The sequence below is a fragment of the Aquarana catesbeiana genome, linkage group LG02, assembly GCF_042186555.1.
Source record: "Aquarana catesbeiana isolate 2022-GZ linkage group LG02, ASM4218655v1, whole genome shotgun sequence".
In the NCBI taxonomy this organism is placed as follows: Eukaryota; Metazoa; Chordata; class Amphibia; order Anura; family Ranidae; genus Aquarana; species Aquarana catesbeiana.
In genome coordinates this window covers 366,538,049-366,558,770 of record NC_133325.1, presented here as the reverse complement: position 1 = coordinate 366,558,770, position 20,722 = coordinate 366,538,049, and the positions used below count along the sequence as shown (strand labels likewise).

General features: G+C 43.0%; 1 protein-coding gene and 1 pseudogene across 5 annotated transcripts in view; one reads left to right on the top strand and one right to left on the bottom strand.

Moving 5' to 3' along the window:
• The window catches only part of AUTS2 (activator of transcription and developmental regulator AUTS2), a 2,093,484-nt gene that overhangs the window by 1,467,243 nt on the left and 605,519 nt on the right, over positions 1-20,722 (bottom strand). The window lies entirely within an intron of this gene.
• LOC141130385 (5S ribosomal RNA) lies at positions 7,073-7,179 on the top strand (annotated as a pseudogene).

Genomic DNA, 20,722 nt, shown 5'->3' with positions numbered 1-20,722 from the left:
GTAGGAGCATGTAAGTCCAAGGATGAGACCCAGGAGCGTGCCTCCGAACTGTACCCCTTCCAATGCAACAGGTACTGTATGTGCCCATGGAACCTACGGGCGTCATCAATGGATTGTACCTCATACTCCTCATGGTTCTCAACCTGGATAGGGTGAGGACATGGCACCGAGGTGGTAAAGTGGTTGCAGACCAACAGTTTCAATAAGGAGACATGAAACACATTTAGATGCGCATACTAGGAGGAAGGTCCAATGCGTAAGCCACTGGGTTAATCCTGCGAAGGATACGGAAGGGCCCAATAAACCGAGGTGCGAACTTCAGTGAGAGAACACGAAGTTGGAGGTTGCGAGATGACAGCCAGACCCTGTCCCCAACCTGGAAGGAAGGCGCAGGCAGGCGTCTGCGGTCAGCATGGAGTCTGTACCTATCATTAGCATGACGCAAAGCCTCCTGGACTTGTGCCCAAGTGGAACGAAGACCACGGAGATGCTAGCTAGCGCAGGAATACTCTGCGGAACAAACGAGTCAGGCAAAATGGAAGGTTGGAAACCATAATTCGCCATAAACTGAGACAATTGGGAAGCAGAATTCAAGGCACTGTTGTGAGCAAACTCTGCCCATGGTAATAGGTCTGACCAGTTGTTGTGATGGTCAGAAATATAGCAATGTAGGAATTGCTCCAAGGACTGATTGGCTCGTTCTGCGGCCCCATTAGACTGCGGGTGATACGCAGAGGAGAAAGCAAGCTGAATTCCCAGCTGTGCACAAAAGGCTCGCCAGAACTGGGACACAAACTGACTATCCCTGTCCAAGACAATCACCTTGGGTAGCCCATGTAAGCGAAAGATCTCCCAAGGAAAAATGGAAGCCAGTTCCTTAGAAGTGGGCAACTTCTTAAGTGGAATACAATGACACATCTTTGAAAACCGGTCAACCACCATAAGGTTAACTGTGTTGCCTTGGGAGTTGGGCAACTCCACAACGAAATCCATAGACAGGTGGGTCCAGGGTCTCTTTCTATTGGGAATGGGTTGTAGGAGGCCCATTGGAAGGTGTCGTGGGGTCTTATGCCCCGTACACACGGTCGGACTTTGTTCGGACATTCCGACAACAAAATCCTAGGATTTTTTCCGACGGATGTTGGCTCAAACTTGTCTTGCATACACACGGTCACACAAAGTTGACGGAAAATCCAATCGTTCTGAACGTGGTGACGTAAAACACGTACATCAGGACTATAAACGGGGCAGTGGCCAATAGCTTTCATCTCTTTATTTATTCTGAGCATGCGTGGCACTTTGTCCGTCGGATTTGTGTACATACGATCGGAATTTCCGATAATGGATTTTGTTGTCGGAAAATTTTATCTCCTGCTCTCCAACTTTGTGTGTCGGACAATCCGATGGAAAATGTCCGATGGAGCCCACACACGGTCGGAATTTCCGACAACACGCTCCGATCGGACATTTTCCATCGGAAAATCCGACCGTGTGTACAGGGCACTACTCTGAGCACACACGGAACAGGCAGCTACGAAGGCAGTTACCTCAGCACATTGACTAGGTCACCAGAATTGTTGGGGAAATGGCCCAAACGAGTTGATTCGTACCAGGGTGGCCAGCTGCCTGGGAGAATGGTAAGTCTGGAGCATGGCAGTAAGGGGACACTCTGGGACAAAGCAGCGGTCACAAGGTTTCTCAGGAGGAGCATCGACCTGAGCAGCAAGAATTTTGTCACCCAAAGGAGAAGTATGACTGGTGCGAACCGTAGCCAGAATACGATCAGGAGGAATCATAGGAACTGGAACCGACTCCAACTGGGAAGTGGAGGAAAATTGTCGTGACAAGGCATCAGTCCTTACATTCTTAGTACCGGGTAAGAATGAGACAATGTAATTGAAACTTGACAAGAAAAGAGCCCATCGCGCCCTTCTAGGAGAGAGGCGTTTAGCCTCAGACAAGAATGTGAGATTCTTACGGTCAGTAAGAATGAGAACCGGCACAGTGGTACCTTCCAGGAGATGTCTCCTTTCTTTCAGGGCTAAAATGATTGCCAACAGATCTCTGTCATCAGTCTTGTAATTGCACTTGGCAGGTGACAATTTCTTGGAAAAGTAGCCACAAGGATGCATAGCACTCTCAGAGGTAGGACGTTGAGACAGAAGGGAGCCAACACCAGTCTCAGAAGCATCAACCTCAAGGATAAATGGTAACGTAGGATCAGGATGTGCCAACACAGGAGCAGAAACAAAGGCAGCCTTGAGATTTTCAAAGGCCTTAATGGACTCCAGAGACCAACTCTGTGGGTTACCGTTCTTTCTGGTCATATCGGTCAGGGGCTTGACCAGAGACGAGAAGTCACGATTAAACTTCCGATAATAGTTGGCAAAACCCAGGAAACGTTGCAGAGGAAGTAATTCCACGGGTCGAGACCACTGTAGGACTGCTGAAAGTTTCTCTGGGTCCATCGAAAAACCAGCAGTGGAAATGACAGGAATTTAACCTGTGTAGGCATTCTTAATCGTGAAACGATTGAGACCCCCTATAATCAATACAAGGTCTCAGTTCACCGCTCCTCTTCTTTACAAAGAAGAAACCAGCACCAGCAGGAGATGAGGATTTGCGGATGAAACCCCGAGAAAGTGCATCTGCAACATACTCCTCCATGACTTTATCCTCCAAGACTGACAAAGGGTAAACCCAGCCATGAGGGGGAGTGGCACCAGGTTGAAGGTCAATTGCGCAATCATACGGCCGAATTACCGGCTTGACCTTTGTCAAAGACAAAATCGCTAAAATCATGGTACTCCTCTAGCATGGAGGAGAGTGAACAGGTACACAGAACCTTGGCTACCTTCCGGAAGCATGTTTCACTGCATTGTGGTGACCAGGAGAGAACCTCAGCACGGAACCAATCAAAAGAGGGGTTGTGCCTCTGTAACCAAGGATAACCAATAACCAGTGGAATCTTAGGAGAGGAAATCACTTGGAGTTGGATTATCTCATGATGAAGAGCCCATGGACAACAGAACCGTCTCATGAGTCACATGGGCAGGCTATAGAGGTCTCCCGTCAAGAGCCTCAATGGCAAGTGGAGTGTCACGCAGCTGCAGTGGAATCAAGTGCTTTGATACAAAGGCAGCATCAATGAACAGGCCTGCAGCCCCAGAGTCGACTAGAGCCTGTATCTCAATAGACGACTTAGCCCAAGAAAGCGTGACCGAAACCAGGGGCTTATCCTTCTGGATAACTGGGGACAACACAACACCACCTAAGGTCTGTCCATGACAGGACCTCAAGGTTTGGGTGTTCCCAGGATGGGTAGGACAAGACATCAAAAAGTGACCTGCCTGGCTACAATAAAGGCACAATCTCTCCCTCCTCCTAAAGGCTCTCTCATCCGCAGAGAAACACATGAAGCCCAAGTGCATGGGTTCATCTTCACTGACCGACTCGGTACAAGGAGGCATGGGAGGTGAGGGAGGCACGGGTGGGACTGCAAAGCTGGGAGGCAAATGTACAGGAGGCTTCCGCAAGCGCTCCTTAAAAGAAAGTCTTTCTCTGAGTCTGGAGTCAATGAGGATGGCAAACGAGATCAAACTCTCCAGCTCAGTGGGTATATCTCGGGCTGCTATCTCATCCTTGATGGAATCCGAGAGACCATGAGAAAAAGCAGCCACGAGGGCCTCATTGTTCCAAGCAACCTCTGCTACCAGAGTACGGAACTCAAAGGCGTAGTGGGCAACAGTTCTCGTACTCTGTTTGATGGACATGAGGCACTTGGCAGCAGAAGCGGAGCATGCGGGAATGTCAAATACCCTTTTAAAGGAGGCCACAAACTCAGGGTAACTCAAGACAACAGGTTTTTGCATCTCCCATAGAGGCTTAGCCCAGGCCAAGGCTCTCTCAGAAAGCAAAGATATCATGAAACCTACTTTGCTTCTGTCCGTAGGAAACGCCTGAGGCAGCATCTCAAAGTATACCTCAACTTGGTTGAGAAACCCTCTGCATTGAACTGGGTCACCCCCAAATCGCTGGGGAAGCGGGGCGGAACCAGACATACCTCTTATAGAGGCAATACTCAAGGCGTGTGCCTGCACAGAGACTGGAGCAGCAGCAGGGATGGCTTGCAGCTCAGGTTCTACTGGAGCAGCCACAGTGGGGGATTCCAGGTGAGCCGTGCAACGCAGGAGCGTTTGTAACGCCATGGCAAACTGATCCATGTGGTGATCTTGCCCACCCAATCTGGAAAAAATATTACCAACAAGTGGATTGACTGTATCTTCTGAATTCATGGCCTTCACCTACTCTCAGAAACCATGAACCAGACCGAGACAGAAGTACAGTAAAATCACACTTGTTTATTAATAAAAAGGTAAATAGAGTAAGCGTAGTCAAAGCATAGCCAGAATCCAGTAACTGGATCGGGTAGTCAGCCAAACCAGAGTTCAGTAACCAGATCGGATAATCAGCCAAGCCAGAGTTCAGTAACCAGATTGGGTAATCAGCCAGGCCAGAAGTCAGGGATCCAAGTAGAGGAACAGCAAGCAGGATAAGGAGCCAGAAGGGATGTCAGCAAAGCCAGTCTTTAAGCAGGAACTCAGGAGATGGTTTCTTGTGATGTGACCAAGGCAAAGGCAGGAATGAAGTGAGCTGGAGATCTTTAAGTAGGCAGGACTGACGATCCACAACAGCTGGTTAGCTGTGGAGAGAGATGAGAGCTGGCAATTAGCCGACAGCTGAGCAGCCAGCTCAGAGAAAGAAGGGCTGAGCCAGCCCTGAGAATTTTCCTGATTGGCATGTGTGGTTCATTTAAGAAGTATTGAAATCAGAGGCAGCCAGGGAACTAGCATTCTGAGAAGGATGTTATCAGTGACAACATTTGTTTTTATCTCTGTCTAAGTTATTTTTAATAAACATCTGACAGATGTTCTAACCCTTCCCACTCTATCTAATTTTTTTTTTTTTAAGTTGGCTTTAGATATAATTTAAGGTCTCACACATGTATAAAAATTGCTGCTTTTATAGGCAAACTGTATTTTTTTTATCTCTAAATGCTGTCCAATGTTAGCGTATGTGTCCACGCACATTAGGCTTTATATCAGTTATTTATAAGTGGCATTTAAAGGCATAACCAGAAAGGCACCAAACCTGCGTTCAGAAAGGAGTTTATGACCATAATTGACTTGCATATATGAGTAATATGGGCAGAATAAACCAGCACACTTCCATTATGCAAAAAAAACCTTGGTTTCCTGTGGATTAGTTGACATTCAGCTCGGGTGTCCCTCCTGTAGTCTAAGAAAGTGGAGAAGCTTCAACCTCCGCAACATCTCTAAATTACGTCCCTTTCTAACCAATGAAACCACAAAGCTCCTGATTCACTTCCTGGTTATCTCTCGCCTTGACTACTGCAACTCACTCCTCATTGGCTTACCTTTAAACAGACTATCCCCCCTGCAGTCCATCATGAATGCTGCTGCCAGACTTATCCACCTTACAAACCGCTCAGTGTCTGCTACCCCTCTCTGCCAATCCCTCCATTGGCTCCCACTCATCCAACGAATTAAATTCAAAATACTAATAATAAGTTACAAAGCCATCCATAACTCTGCCCCCAGCTACATCACTAACCTAGTCTCAAAATACCAACCTAATTGCCATCTCCGTTCCTCCCAAGACCTCCTGCTCTCTAGCTCCCTCATCACCTCCTCCCATATCCGCCTCCGGGACTTCTCCCGAGCCTCGCCCATCCTCTGGAATTCCCTACCCCAATCTGTCAGACTGTCTCCAAATGTATCCACTTTTAGGCGATCCCTGAAAACTTTCCTCTTCAGAGAAGCCTATCCTGCCTCCATCTAATAACTGCACTATTTTCTCCATTAGCTCATCCCCCACAGCTATTACCCTTTTGTATAACTTGACCCTCCCTCCTAGATTGTAAGCTCTAACGAGCAGGGCCCTCTGATTCCTCCTGTATTGAATTGTATTGTACTTGTATTGTCTGCCCTAATGTTGTAAAGCGCTGCGTAAACTGTCGGTGCTATATAAATCCTGTATAATAATAATAATAATAATAAAGTATGAATTGCTACTATTTTCGACTTTTTGACTCAACTTTATCAGCAATACATGTGACCTGACCACACTAATTTCAATCTACTAATTTACAGAGATGTTATAGTTTTTTATTGCTGTTTGAAGTGTGATAATCATTGTTCCACATCATCAAGTCTAATTTTGTTTAGCGATTATTTACAAGACTGAGCTGAACATCAATTGATAGATTTGCAACCTGACCTCACAAATGCATCCAGTGATGTTGATTTATGGTGTCAGGACAATGTGGTTAGTCTTCCCTTGACCATTGTAATTCACATTGATTTATTATTCAGTGCTGGTTCAGCAAGCTTATTAAAAGTTCACATTGCTGTGCAGAGGCAGTATTATAAATATTACAAATGTATAGAAGGTGAAGAGGTTCTTGATTTTACTATGTCTTTTTTAAACTTGTCCTGTTCTGCTTAAATTGAGTCATCTTTTGAAAAAAAGAATGAATGCAAATGTTTTTGCAGTGAAAACATGTGCATTAATATTTTTTTTCTCAAGTGCCTGCAGAATTGTAGGTGCAATGTCAGGCTCCTGCAGACACTTGCCATAGCTTAAAGCCCATACATTTGCACAGGTTTTCTGTTTGGAAGCTGTAGCAAGTGTTAATAAACTATGAGAGCACTCATCAATGCCCTCACAGTTTATTTAGAACTACAAACCATCTGCTGCGATCTGTGCCAGATGAGACTGATTCCCACACAGCCACACTGTTTTTGAAAACTGACAGCTGGTTCAGGGAGAGGATCCCCCACCCGCTGTCACAGAGGGGGAACCTTAGGGAGAGGGAGGGGGGCTACTTGGAGCATGTTACAAGTTACGCCTTAAATATGGCTGTAATGTGCAATGTGCTCCAAAACGTGAACATAACCTTTAAGCTGATTAAATAAGGTTATTATTAGGGATAAATAAATTTGCCTGGGTTCACTGGGGAGTGTCAAATCATGTTTAAAATAGACAAAACGCCTATGGCCACACCACCCTGAATGTACCCGATTTCATCTGATCTTGGAAGCTTAGAAGGGTTGGGCCTGGTAAGTACTTGGATGGGAATTCCAGGTGCTGTAGGCTTAAAAAAAAAAATCTACAAAACCCAAAATTACCTGTGAATCCTATTGAAGTATATTGGGGATAAGTCCTGGCATTAAATTCTGGCCATTTTCAAAGCTAATAGGTAAGCCATTGTCAAAAAAGCAATTTTTGCCATGGGGGGCGCCTAACAGACCTACACAAAAAATTTTACTGAACGGTATAGTTTTCATGGACAGCGTCAGTGATGCTGTATTCTGGCATCACATATAACTGGATTTTGAATTGGGTTTTTTCAGCTTTTACATTTTTTTAACTTTTACATTTAACTTGGCTTAAAGTGTAACTAAAGTCAGATTTTTTTTTCTAAATTAAAATAACAAACATGTTATGCTTACCTGCTCTATGCAGTGGTGTTGCACAGAGTGGCCCCAATCCTCCTCTTCTTGGGTCCCCAGCGGCGGTCTTGGCTCCTCCTCCTCTTTTTATGTTCACCATAGCCAGCCGTTTGCTATGGGGAGAAACGTGGTCTGTGTGTTCCCGACCTGTGTGTCTGTGCAGCCGTAGACTTACACAGCGGGACTCAGGCCCGCCCCCCACTTCCTCTGCACTGCATTTGATTGACAGCAGCATTTGCTCCTGCTGATGCTTGAATGCTGTGTGAAGAGAAAGTAAGAGGAGAATAGATGCAGCCATGCACAGCGTTGACCTCTTCTCCCCTCTCTTACTCTTCACACAGAGAACGGTGGGGACACAAACATGCATTAATGTGAAAAACGTTTTTAGGTTTAGTAACACTTTACATACAACAACAGCACCCCAATCTAAAAAAAAAAGTAGTTTTTGCTGTGACACAATTTTTTTATGGCCTCATTCACACTGGCACTGTCAAACCTGCATTTATATCCTTTTAGAGAACATTAATTTATCACAATACCACACTGCATTGTTTAACTGCTTGCCGACCGTCGGCTGTCATATGACGGCCAGGCAGCAGGGCTCTCGTTGCGGGAGGGCGTCATATGACAGCCTCCCATTTAAACAGGGAATGCGCGCGATCATGCACGCGCATCCCTGTTACCTTGATAGCGGTGTGTCACGGAGACACCGCTCGCCACCGAGGATTGGCCATGATGAAGTCATGGCCAATCACAGATGGTTCCACCCCACTGTGCATGGCGCATGCGCGCTATTGTGAGCGCGCCGCGCGCGCACTTCGGTGGCAGTGTGTTCCCGGGAACGCTGCTCATCACCGACACTGGTAAACAGCCATTGTCTGGCTGTTTACCCACTTGATCGGCTGTGATCCTTTCACAGCCGATCACTAAATGTCAACAAACCACAGTAACAAGATGTTACCGGGTTCTCCTCCTCACACAACAATCGTGTGTGAGATGGAGATTGCGGTAACATCTCGTTACCGCTTACAGTGTACACCAATCACACTGACTGCCCCCCCAATAAAGAGGACCTGTCATCACCCATCATAGTACCTATCACCTCCGATCAAAGTACCTGTCACAGTTCATCTGAGTACCTGAGTACCTGTCACAGTCCATCAGAGTACCTGAGTACCTGTCACAGTTCATCTGAGTGCCTGTCACAGTCTATCAGAGTACCCAAGTACCTGTCACAGTCCATCAGAGTACCCAATCACCTGTCACAGTCTATCTGAGTACCCGAGTACCTGTCACAGTCCATCTGAGTACCCGAGTACCTGTCACAGTCCATCTGAGTACCCGAGTACCTGTCACAGTCCATCTGAGTTCCCAAGTACCTGTCACAGACCATGTGAGTACCCGAGTACCTGTCGCGGTCCATCTGAGTACCCAAGTACCTGTCACAGTCCATATGAGTACCCGAGTACCTGTCATAGTCCATCTGAGTACCCGAGTACCTGTCACAGTCCATATGAGTACCCGAGTACCTGTCACAGTCCATCAGAGTACCTGAGTACCTGTCACAGTCCATCAGAGTACCCGAGTACATGTCACAGTCCATCTGCGTACCCGAGTACCTGTCACAGTTCATATGAGTACCCAAGTACCTGAGTACCTGTCACAGTCTATATGAGTACCTGTCACAGTTCATCTGAGTACCCGAGTACCTGAGTACCTGTCACAGTCCATCTGAGTACCCAAGTACCTGTCACAGTCCATATAAGTACCTGAGTACCTGTCACAGTCCATCTGAGTACCCAAGTACCTGTCACAGTCCATATGAGTACCTGTCACAGTCCATATGCGTACCTAAGTACCGTCACTGCCCTTCAGAGTACCCGAATACCAGTCACCAGGCCATCAGAGTACCCAAGTACCTCTCACTTGGCCATCAGAGTACCGGAGTACCTGTCACCAGGCCATCAGAGTACCCAAGTACCTGTCACCAGCCCATCAGAGTACCTGAGTACCTATCTGCAGCCTATCAGAGTACCCAAGTACCTATTTGCAGCCCATGCCTCATAGAATATACGTTGGGATGTTTGCTTTCCAAAATGGGGTCAATTTGTGGGTGATTCCACTGTCCTGGTGCTCCAGGACCTTCAAAAGTGTGATAGGTAGGAATGAATTGAAATGTGTAATTTATGCTCCTAGAATGCCTGAAGGTACTACTTCAATGTTGAGCCTCTGTATGTGGCCAGGCTGTGTAAAAGTCTCACACATGTGGTATTGCCATACTCGAGAAGAGTAGCAGAATGTATTTTGGGGTGTAATTTGTTGTATGCATATGCTGTGCGTGAGAAATAACCTGATAATATGACAATTTTGCCCTGCCTTTGCCTATAAAAAGTAATCATAATATCTGGTATAGAGGCGCATACTCACTCTGTGACAGCACTCGTGTTTGCTTATTGGCTTAACACTGCCACGTAAGGGCAACTGTTGACCTTGTGCAACATCACTATTTTTCCTTTATACTAGTGTGTTAAAGTTATCAAATCATTTAAATGTGATAAGACACAAATCTCCTCAGAAGAATCTGTTCCCACACAAAAATTATTTTAAGAATAATACATATTAACCACAAGATAACATTTTCCAAAATATCACACAGTGTAATAGAAAGTAAATAAATACATTAAATTCATATGACCAGCACTGTAGGCAAAGAACAATAAATACCCCTTTCATAGTGTGCCTGGTTCATGCTACTGTCCCCAAAATACAAATTTACGCCTCATTTACACTTGCTTTACTGTCTGAAAAGCAATCCACATTGTATTGCCTCTTTATTGCCTATTTTATCCCCCTCAGCGCCGAACGATGGTGCTACAACTGTGTGCATTGTGTGCTGTTGAGGGGTGGTTGCAGCAAGACTCTATTCACTTGAATGGGTTGCATTTGGCAGGCGGTAGTATCCACTGAGTGTGAAGCAAAATATCTCAGCCATGGTATGTGTACAAATGAGTCTCAACTGTGGGGTTTTACTGCCCCCCAACTGCAAGTGCAACTGACCCCTAAAGAGTTCAGTAAGAACAGAATAATATAAAACAATCTCCTGCTGTTTAAATTGGTCACTTTTTGTGTTCACCGGTTTACTTCATGGAGTTGATCAAGTATTTTTCACCCAATTGCCCTTGATTTTATCATAGTCCACTATTCGGTCTGTTTCCTCTGCTTCTGTTGCTATTATTAATTTGTCTTAGTGAACTACAACTCCACCACTAAAAGCCATTGTGCAGACAAGGAAGTTCTACAACCTGCACCCCAGAGAGAAAATTCTAGTTGGTGACAGAATATCTTCTGTCTGTCCCCTATTAAGTAGGCTTGACCCTATCTGGATTTTGTCATATAGGGTCTTCCAAACCTTCTACCAATAATCAGTAAAATCCTGTCAATTATTACTATACAGTATAAGATATGTAACTTGGTTACATACTTGGTGGACATGTAGTCTGAGCAATGCTGTATCATCCAAATGGAAACAAATGGGAAAAATGTAATGCCTGTACCTTGGGTCTTTGGCACTTAGAATTTGTGTAGAATCTATGCATGCATGTTTTTCTAGGTAGGTCTCAAAGCAGTCAATGACTAATTTCTATTTTCTGGAGTCCTGCAGATCTTTTTTTTTTTTACTCTTAAAACAACCCAGTACAGACCTGTTGTCTAAAGTCAGTCAGTGTGCCACCACTCCCCAACAACCTAATTTGGGTCCCAAACCATTGTTTAAAGGAAATCTATAGTCACAGCATTCACTTTCATTTTTTACATCAGAATTGTAATAGCAATGCCAACTATAGTTACATTTAGAAATCCAATATAAACTTATTTTAAAAATCTCCTTTCATGTTTTGAGTCACTCTGCCTCCTGAAACACGTCTTCTCAGCACCTCTACTGTTCTGAAGGTAGGCATTCTGAAATGTGTAACACAGCAGTGCCTATCAACAGGGAATAACAGAGAATAACAGGGAATAATGAATGCATGTCACACAATTCAAGAAAGCAAATGTGTAAGGATTTTTACACAGTAAATTTACAAGCTTCAAGGTGACTCAAATTAATAGGGGTAAGATAGAACTAATTGAAATACAATGTGGAAATGAATATATGATTTTACATTTTTACCATAGATATGCTTTAAGAAACATTGGTCCAAACGTGCCTTTCTCAACCTTTTTACCTTAAAGGAACTGTTGAAATAACTTTCAGGTCTCGGGGAACCCCTGCTAAAATCAAGTTAGTGTGGGTCAATGGGAAAAATACCTCTTGTATTGGGGGTTAGTAGGAAGAATGCCCCTTTACCATGCAGGAGAATGCTACCCTTATAAATAGCTAAAAAGATCATTGGTGTCATACCACTGACATTTACAAACAGGTATTGGCCCTGCAACATTGCAGACACCATCAAATGGGAGGTTAATTAGCCACACATCAAGGAACCCCTAGACACCTCTGGAGAAATCCTAGGGTTTCACTGAACCCTGGTTGAGAATAGCTGGTCTAAGGTATATAGTTTTATGCAGGTGTGTGCACTTTGATATCTGGACATGGCTTCTCAAAATATAAAGTGTATGGGTAGTCATATATATATAAAATAACAGCAAACATTGCTGCAGGTTTAGAACAATACTTGCAATAATTATTTCATTTTACCATATAGCAATTGCTTCCAGAAGTCAAAGTTGCCTGTGATCACACAGGTTTCCCTGATTGTTCGAAAATCGCACTGCGAGCCACCCCAATACTTTACAAACGTGAAGGATCAAAGTATGGCATATGTGCCACCATCAGAAAATAATCTTAGTAAGTTCCAATGCTTTGACACTCACCTGATTATGAGCAGATAACTCACGACCTATCATTTTTAGGGAGATAATTCTCTATAGCCATGCTAAAATCTTCATCTATAGTTTATAAATTCCCCAGAACAAAATTATAAGCTGTATAATATGGAGAGGATTGCCATATATTTGTTTACAATGAAAATATGTACTGTAAATATGTTTTAAATAACGAAAATGCTATTTATATGAGTGTATTTAATTTATATCCAGTGACCATACATGTATCCCTTGTATATAATACAGCCCCTGGTCTAGTTTATAAATCACAGATCTAGTCTACGCTTCTCTGCAAGAGAAAAAATAGTATGTGAATGTTCCTTTGCCCTGCAGCTTTGGTCAAGAGTGCTGTGTTTAAAGGTTATAGTGATTAAGCACCGTGATTAATTAAGTCTCAAAATAATCAATTCCACTCAACCACAAATCTAATTTGCATTGCAGTTCAGGCATTGCTTCATTTTGCTTTTACACAGTCTATAGCGCCAAATGTATCTATGGCCATTTTGGGATTGTAACATTATCAAGAGTCATTTTGCAAGAGCTAATGGGAAGAATTTATCTATATGGCAGCATTAGCTTCAAGTAGCTTCTTCTGCTGATGTCAATTAGTTGTGTATGGCATTTCCCCATAGTGATATTAAATTGCAATGAACAACAGTAAGTTATGAAAACAGTTCTTCCATTTAACAAAGTTATACAATATAATATGTCCTAATTATCTAAGCAACATGAAGACTGCTCCCTTTGTAATTTTTAATACCAAGCAGTGCAATTTAAAGCGTGCAAAAGTAGATTAATTGCATTTGTCAATGCTTCTTTTCCCATATTGAACAAATACAGTAGCTTTAGAGTAATAATACAAAACTCATTATATCAGCCTATCAAACCAGCAGTTCCTCTTTTTTGTCAAATAATAGATTCTACAGGATATTCAGTTATATGCACCACATGGCAGTAAGACTTAAAAGCAATGGGTAGGCAAACAAGTCACTCACCGCCTGAATATGCACTTCAGTTATATATGGTGGGCTCCTCAACTGCTTGCCACGCGTGACCAATGCTGATATCTTAATATACATCCTATGACAGAACTAGCATCTGCCTGACCTCCCATTTGATGGTGTCTGCAAGATGGCATTGCATCTGGCAGCTGTCTATTAAGAGACATCTGATTCAGAACCAACCAGCATGATTCTTCATCACAGACATGTATACACCTCAGCACAATAATTAAAAAAAAAAATCCTTCATTACATATGATTTATGGTCAGATGTATGTAATGTATAGTATAGTGTATATAGTGCAGGGGTGTGTCATGCACAATATAGTGTATATAGTTTGGGAGTGTGTCATGTACAGTATAGTGTATATAGTACAGGAGTCTGTTAAGCTGTCTATAGATGGTTTGTTTTTTCTTGTTTAGCCAAATTAGGTGGATTGAGTATAATATCCCCTCAGGTCAGTCTGTCCCCCAGTACAATCCCCATAGTTTAGTCTGTCCTCAGTACAATACCCCCCTGTCACCCAGTCCTTCCACCCCCCCAGGTCAATCTGTCCCCAGTATAATCCTCCCAGGTCAGTCTGTCCCCCAGTATAATCCCCCCAGGTCAGTCTGTCCTCTAGTATAATCCTCCCAGGTAAGTCTGTCCACCAATATAATCCCTCCCAGGTCAATATGTCCCCCAGTTTAATCCCCGTGGGATTTCAGCAGCTAGTACCCTGTCAGCCTTCTCTGAAAACATGTCAAAACTGTATGTCAAATGCAAGCATACAGGTAGATGAAGTTATATGAAAATCAGTCAGTGATGCTGCTCATCAGAAATATGGAGAAGCTTTGGGGGTATTAGGGGAAGGGTTGTTATAAGAAAAACACTTGATACTTCACTGTATGTAATCTTTGCTTATGTATTTGTTCATTATATTCTCAGTTTGAATCACCAAGTTTCTGACAGGCGTAAAATAAACAAAATGTCCTTTAGAAATAATACATTTCATCTCTGAGTGTTAATGGCTTTACAAACATATTTTATTTCAAGTGTTTAGTTTAGCACTGTGTTATGAAACTTGTTTTATTTTTGATTTTTTCTTGTACTTTCTGCCATTGCTAGTTTGAAGCAGAACAAGTAGAGGCAATTACTTTAAACACACAAAAATCAGCATACAATTATAGTCATTTCATATTTGGGGCTCTGACAGCAAGTGAAACAAAAAGATGTTTTTGATCTCCAGCTGATTTTTTTTCTGCATTTCTTTCTCACTTTTAAACTGAGGTAGTTAAAAGATTCAGTCCCATACAGCGGCACCTGGGCTCCATTCCCAAATGAGAAATACTCACCAAACATAAGTATTACAAACAAAAACTATCATACAAAGTAAAATAATTAAATGAATAAACATTAGAGGAAATTTCAACTTTAATTAAAAAAAATAATTGTGACCAATTTGTGTGTAATTTGATAATTTTATATATATATATATATATATATATATATATATATATATATATATACTGTATACCTTACGCAGGACCCTCTGCTGGAGAAACTTGGCACTGCTGCAAGTCCATTCAAATATACTGGTATTGGCCTAGTTCTGGCAAAATGGAAGTCCATCCAGCAAAAAGCATAATACAGCTTAATGGAGCACTTTGAAGGTGGTAGTGTTATGCCGCGTACACACGATCGCACATTCCGACAACAAAGTCCATGTTTTTTGCTCAAACTTGTCTTGCATACACATGGTCACACAAATCTTGTCGGAAATTCTAAACGTCAAGAACATGGTGACATACAACACGTACAACGGCACTAGAAAAGGGAAGTTCAATACCAAGTGCACCACCCTTAGGGATCCTTGTGCTAATCTCGTGTTAGTAGAAGTTTGGTGAGGGACGATTCGCGCTTTTCAGCCTCGTGTTTTTCTGATCGTTACTGCTCTTCAGTTTGTGCTTGTGGGTTTGTATCTAGTTTTCAGTGCATGTAGTCAGTTCGCATTTATTTTTCAGTGCGTATTATTATATAGTACATATTTGATTTTCAGTGCGTTCTCGTCTGCTCGTTTCTGATTTTCAGCTCGCTCTTCTCAGGCCTTTCTGTCTTTCTGTGCTTTCTGAGCTCGTTCTGACCAGAAGCCATGAGGACCAGAGGGTTTTTAACTACCAGCTGGCCAGAGCCAGAAGAGTGGTGGAGAACTTAACCATATAATACTTGCATGCTGCATTCTCCACAACTATTTAAGGAGAAATTCAATAAACTATGATGTCTCAGTTGGGCCTGAGGCCATACTTCAACAAGAAACCCTTACCGCGCTTGAAGCCTGCCCCCCCAAAGCGACCGCGAAGTAAGACAGAAGTATGCCGAGTACTAATATGCCAGAAAATGTTTAAGAAACATTTTTAAAAATACATATTTTAGTTAAACTGAAATAAGATTTCCTTTGATTTACTGCTTGTGTTTCTTTTAGCTGTCTCCTAGGTTATCCAATAGGCTTTTCTTTTTGGCCATTTTCTTCAATAGTGCAAATGTAATTTATTTGATACATGAGGTGACAATCTCTTCTTCAGCGAAATATTATTATGTTGTGGGTCTGCTACACACACACACCTTGTTTTTGTTGTTAATGTATGTAATGCATTACTGATAAAAATATTCATTATTTTCAGCACCATGAATGAATTTTGGTGAGTCACGAAAATGGCCTGATTGTGGCAGATTACAAAGCACTGTGGGAGTTATTTACTAAAGGAAAATCCACTTTGCGCTACAAGTGCACTGCAAAAGTGCACATGAAACTGCACTGAAAGTGCACTTGTAGTGCAAATTGGATTTGCCTTTAGTAAATAACCTCCATTTCAGTGTAAACACCAACTTAGTCCAAAAAATGATATTGAGCATTGAAAGAAGAAGCCACACATTGTTGAGTAGAAAACTTTTTACTCTGTGCACATTCACATGTGCGTTAGAAAAGGGGTTTTGAACAAACCAACATATTTTAGTAATAACATTTTTCTTTTTGACAGTAAAATAGCATTTTTTGTGTTAAAACAGGCATGTTTAAAACCATAAAACAATACACAACTCAAGAATTTACAATGTTCAACTTTGACAAAGTGAAGGCAATATCAGACATTAGTATGTCCAAACTGTGTTGATATTGCCTTCATCAGATGGGGTGATGTCACCCCTGTGAAAGCCAAATTTTGAAGATGCACACAAATTGAGTATCAAAATGGGGATTTCCCTCCTGATTCCATGCCTAAGGTCAACATGTGCTAGCTCCCATCATGGGGGATCAATGGACGTGTTTTGGGGTGCAACCCCTTCCTCTCATCTACTTTAGTTGCGAGGAAGGGGTTGCACCCCAAAACGCGTACCTTGATATCTCGTGATGGCAAATAACACATGTTGACACACTGTGTGCATCTTCAAAATTTGGTTTTCTAAAAATATTTAAAATGTGTGAACATGCAAAAAATACAAACAAACTCAAAGAATTTTGGGGTGTTTTAGATTCTGCCTAAAACATCAATGATGTATTTGAGTCTTTTTTCCATATCATTGATGTCTTCCTTGATCTTCTGTAAATCGCGATTGCACACATGATCTCCCCGATGAGAACGTGTGCACTTGCACTTGTGAAATGAGATTCTTCTTCCACAACATCCACATCACCTAAAATAAAAAAAACACACCATGTATTAGAAATATTCAGGCATCAAACTATTACCTGAAGCTGTGGTCTTAGACACTCACCTGTGGTCACTATTTCGCCCACTTCGTAAACCTCTCCTTCCTCCACATCCTCTGGTTGTGTTTGGTGGTATTTCCCCTTCTTTAGGAGGTTGGAGGTCCCTGGTGACCTCAGACGTCTCGAGTTTTTTCTCCCCTATGTGAATAAAAAATAGGTACTGTATACTTAGCACACAGATCTTTGATGCGAGAAATAGTAATATGAAACATTGCTTGGTGTCGTACAATTGTCTTTTTTGGCAGAGTTCCAAGCTGAAGACATTATTTTTTTTCCTTTATAAAGATGGAATACTTACCTTTTTTGTACATTTTTCCCCCATGGAGACACCCCTAGTATCCACTGGAGCACCTGTGTGGGACACCCTACAAAGGGTGTTCTGCGTCCAGATGTGTCAACAGCTGCTGAGTGTCCTCTCATTACACTGAATCAAGTTTGCATTTCATTCTAGTTACAAACCCATCTAGACAACAAACTTCTTTTAATACAAATAGGCCTTAACAAATGTAGTTAACCTGGATCTGCCAAAAACATTGTATTTTATTGGGCAAACGAACGATGTTTACTACGAACGATTACTGTGCCCACGAACCTGAAACTTGCCATTTTAAACTGTACAACAGTAAAGAAAAGCACATGAAGCAGCACAAACGTAATAATAATAATAGGAACACACAACAAAATACTTACTTTTTTGCAGCACTCTCTTGATTCTTCTGTACTGATCCTGCTCCCTCAATTTGAGTTCTGACCATCGTTTCCTCAGTTGATCCTTGGATCGCCGTACCCCAAAATTCTTCTGTAGACTCACAACTTTAGTCATGATCTTGGCCTTTCTCACATTTGAGTTTGGGTAAGGTCCATGCTTCCCATCATAGTCGGCCCTCTTCAAGATGTCCACCATCTCCACCATCTCTACAAAGGACATATTAGAGGCCTTAAATCTCCTGGATTGGGATGTTTGTGGCTCCTGCCTTTGTCGTCCTTCTCATTGCTGCTCTCCTCTCCATGCACTTGCACTTTCTTCGCCATGATCTCTCCCATTGCACCGAAAGACAAGGCCCGGGGAATAGACTAGAAAGAACGTCAGGGGCGGGCGGAGTTTCACGCATGTGCAGTGTATATATATGCGTCGTACATACGATCTGTGAGCGGAGGAAGAAGTATCGGAAGCACCGATCGTTAGAACGAAGGTACAATTTTAACTTGGTGCATCAGTGGCCTATACTGCTTATAGACTGAGGCCTATATTGGGACAAGATTAGAAGAGGTTAGCCTGACATTAGGGTTTGTCTTGTGTTGTGTCTTGCAGAGAAAATAGATCTATTCAATGATGAGGACTTTATCCCCATATTCCTTGATATGTGCAGGGAGCTGTCCTGTCTGTGGCAGGTAAACCACCCCTTTTATAACAATAAAACAAAGAGGCAGGCAGTGCTGGATCAATTGTTGGAATTAGTGAAGCCGCACATCCCCACGGCAGACATCCCCTATTTGAAGGCCCTAATTGGTGGCATGAGGAGCACTTATAATAGGTAGCACAAGAAGGTCCAGGATTCCCAGAGATCTGGAGTTGAAGCAGATGACATTTATATACCCAGGCTGTGGTACTATGACAGACTGCATTTTCTGGCAGACCAGACTGAACCCAGGTCAGCACTCTCCAATCTTCCTTCAAGGCTTCTTTCCACCTCAGCTGAGGCTTCTGATGTCCAACCTGGGCCTTCCACCCAGGAAGAAGTGGAGGAGCCCAGCTTGAGCCAGGTATAGCATTGTTCAACATATTTCTAGTCAAATAATTAATGATATTAACTAGATGTTATTATTGATCAGTAATTTCTGATTTTACAAAGTGTGTTACATATCAATAGAGAGTAGTGGCCACAAATGATTGGGACAAGAATGAAAAATGCTGGGGTCAGAATGATAGTCTTTTCTATTTATTAACATTCAATTTGCAACAGTAATGAGCTGAAAATTGTGTGTGATTGATGAACCAAAAAATAAAACTATGTCCCTTTTTCATACACAGGAAAGTCTCAGCCAGGAGGAGGCCGTGGAAATTGGCAGCCAGGAGGTGGCGGGGGTAAGTGGCAGCCATGAGGTGGCTGGGCCCAGTAGCCTGCCCGAATCCCAGATCTCTCCCCTCCGCCTTCCAAAAAAAGCCCCAGGAAGAGGAGTAACCTGGAGGAGGCAGCACTTGGCCTATTTTGGAAGGCTACTGCGGCCCTCTGAACCCCCCCCCCAATAATCAAGAGGAAAATGCCTACATGACAGCCTGCAAAATGCAGGAAATGAAGGAGGGCCAATGCCTCTTATGTGAGGAAGTTATCTTACAAGACCTAAATAAGGGGTTGAGGGGCGAACTCACAAGCCAAAGCCACGTTTGTGAGTTCAACCATGGTCCTCCTCCTCCACCTCCTGGCACAACTCCAACACCAGAGCCACAGCCTGTAAGCAAGCGTGGAAGGAAGACAAGAGAGTGATGGCCTGGGTTCAGTCTGGTCTGACAACAGACGCAGGCTGTTGTAAGACCACAGCAAGCAAGTAAAGGCGCAAAAAACTGGAAGGCCTTATATTACCATCATGTTAGTGGCAAACTGAAATTATAGCTGATATAGTCCATAAAAGTCTATATAGACAAAGGCAAACTAATATTAGAAGATCCACACAGAGGGCTGCCTTCCAGGAAGAGCTGAAACCAAGCTCCAAAAATATGCAGGAAAAAACACAAGGGGGGGAGGCGCCTCTAAGTGTAGTATGTAAGCCAAATTTATTAAAAACACTGCACAAACAACTCACATTTAGAAGAATAAAATACAGCATGTAGTGTGGTTAAGATCCAAAGAGGGAGTCCATCAGATCGATCACAGGTATCACTGCTGCCTGCTGTGCGTAGGGCTTTGCTGAAACACCGCTCGAGCCGGCCGCGGTGATGATGTGCTTCAAAGCGAGGCCTGGAACGCTGGTAGAAGGCAGGCACGGAGCTGTGACGTCACTGGAATTCCTGTGACGCCACAGCTCCGCGCCTGCCTTCTACCAGCTTTCCAGGCCTCGCTTTGAAGCACATCATCACCGCGGCCGGCTCGAGCGGTGTTTTAGCAAAGCCCTACGCACAGCAGGCAGCAGTGATACCTGTGATCGATCTGATGGACTCCCTCTTTGGATCTTAACCACACTACATGCTGTATTTTATTCTTCTAAATGTGAGATGTTTGTGCAGTGTTTTTAATAAATTTGGCTTACATACTACACTTAGAGGCGCCTCCCCCCCTTGTGTTTTTTGTTGTAAGACCACAGCCTGGGGACAGATATGTCATCTGCTGCTGTTCGTGATCTCTTGTAGTCCTGGACCGGATTGTGCTGACTATTATAAGGACGCCTCAGGCCACCAATTTTGACTGTAAAATAATTGATGTCTGCCCTGGGGTACAAAGGCTTCGTAAATTTCACCAGTTTCTCCAGCGTTGCCTTCCTCTTTCTTTTGTTATGACTCATAATAAATGGCTATTTATTTTTCACAAATACTTGCCTATATGTTTTACTTCAAAAAGGA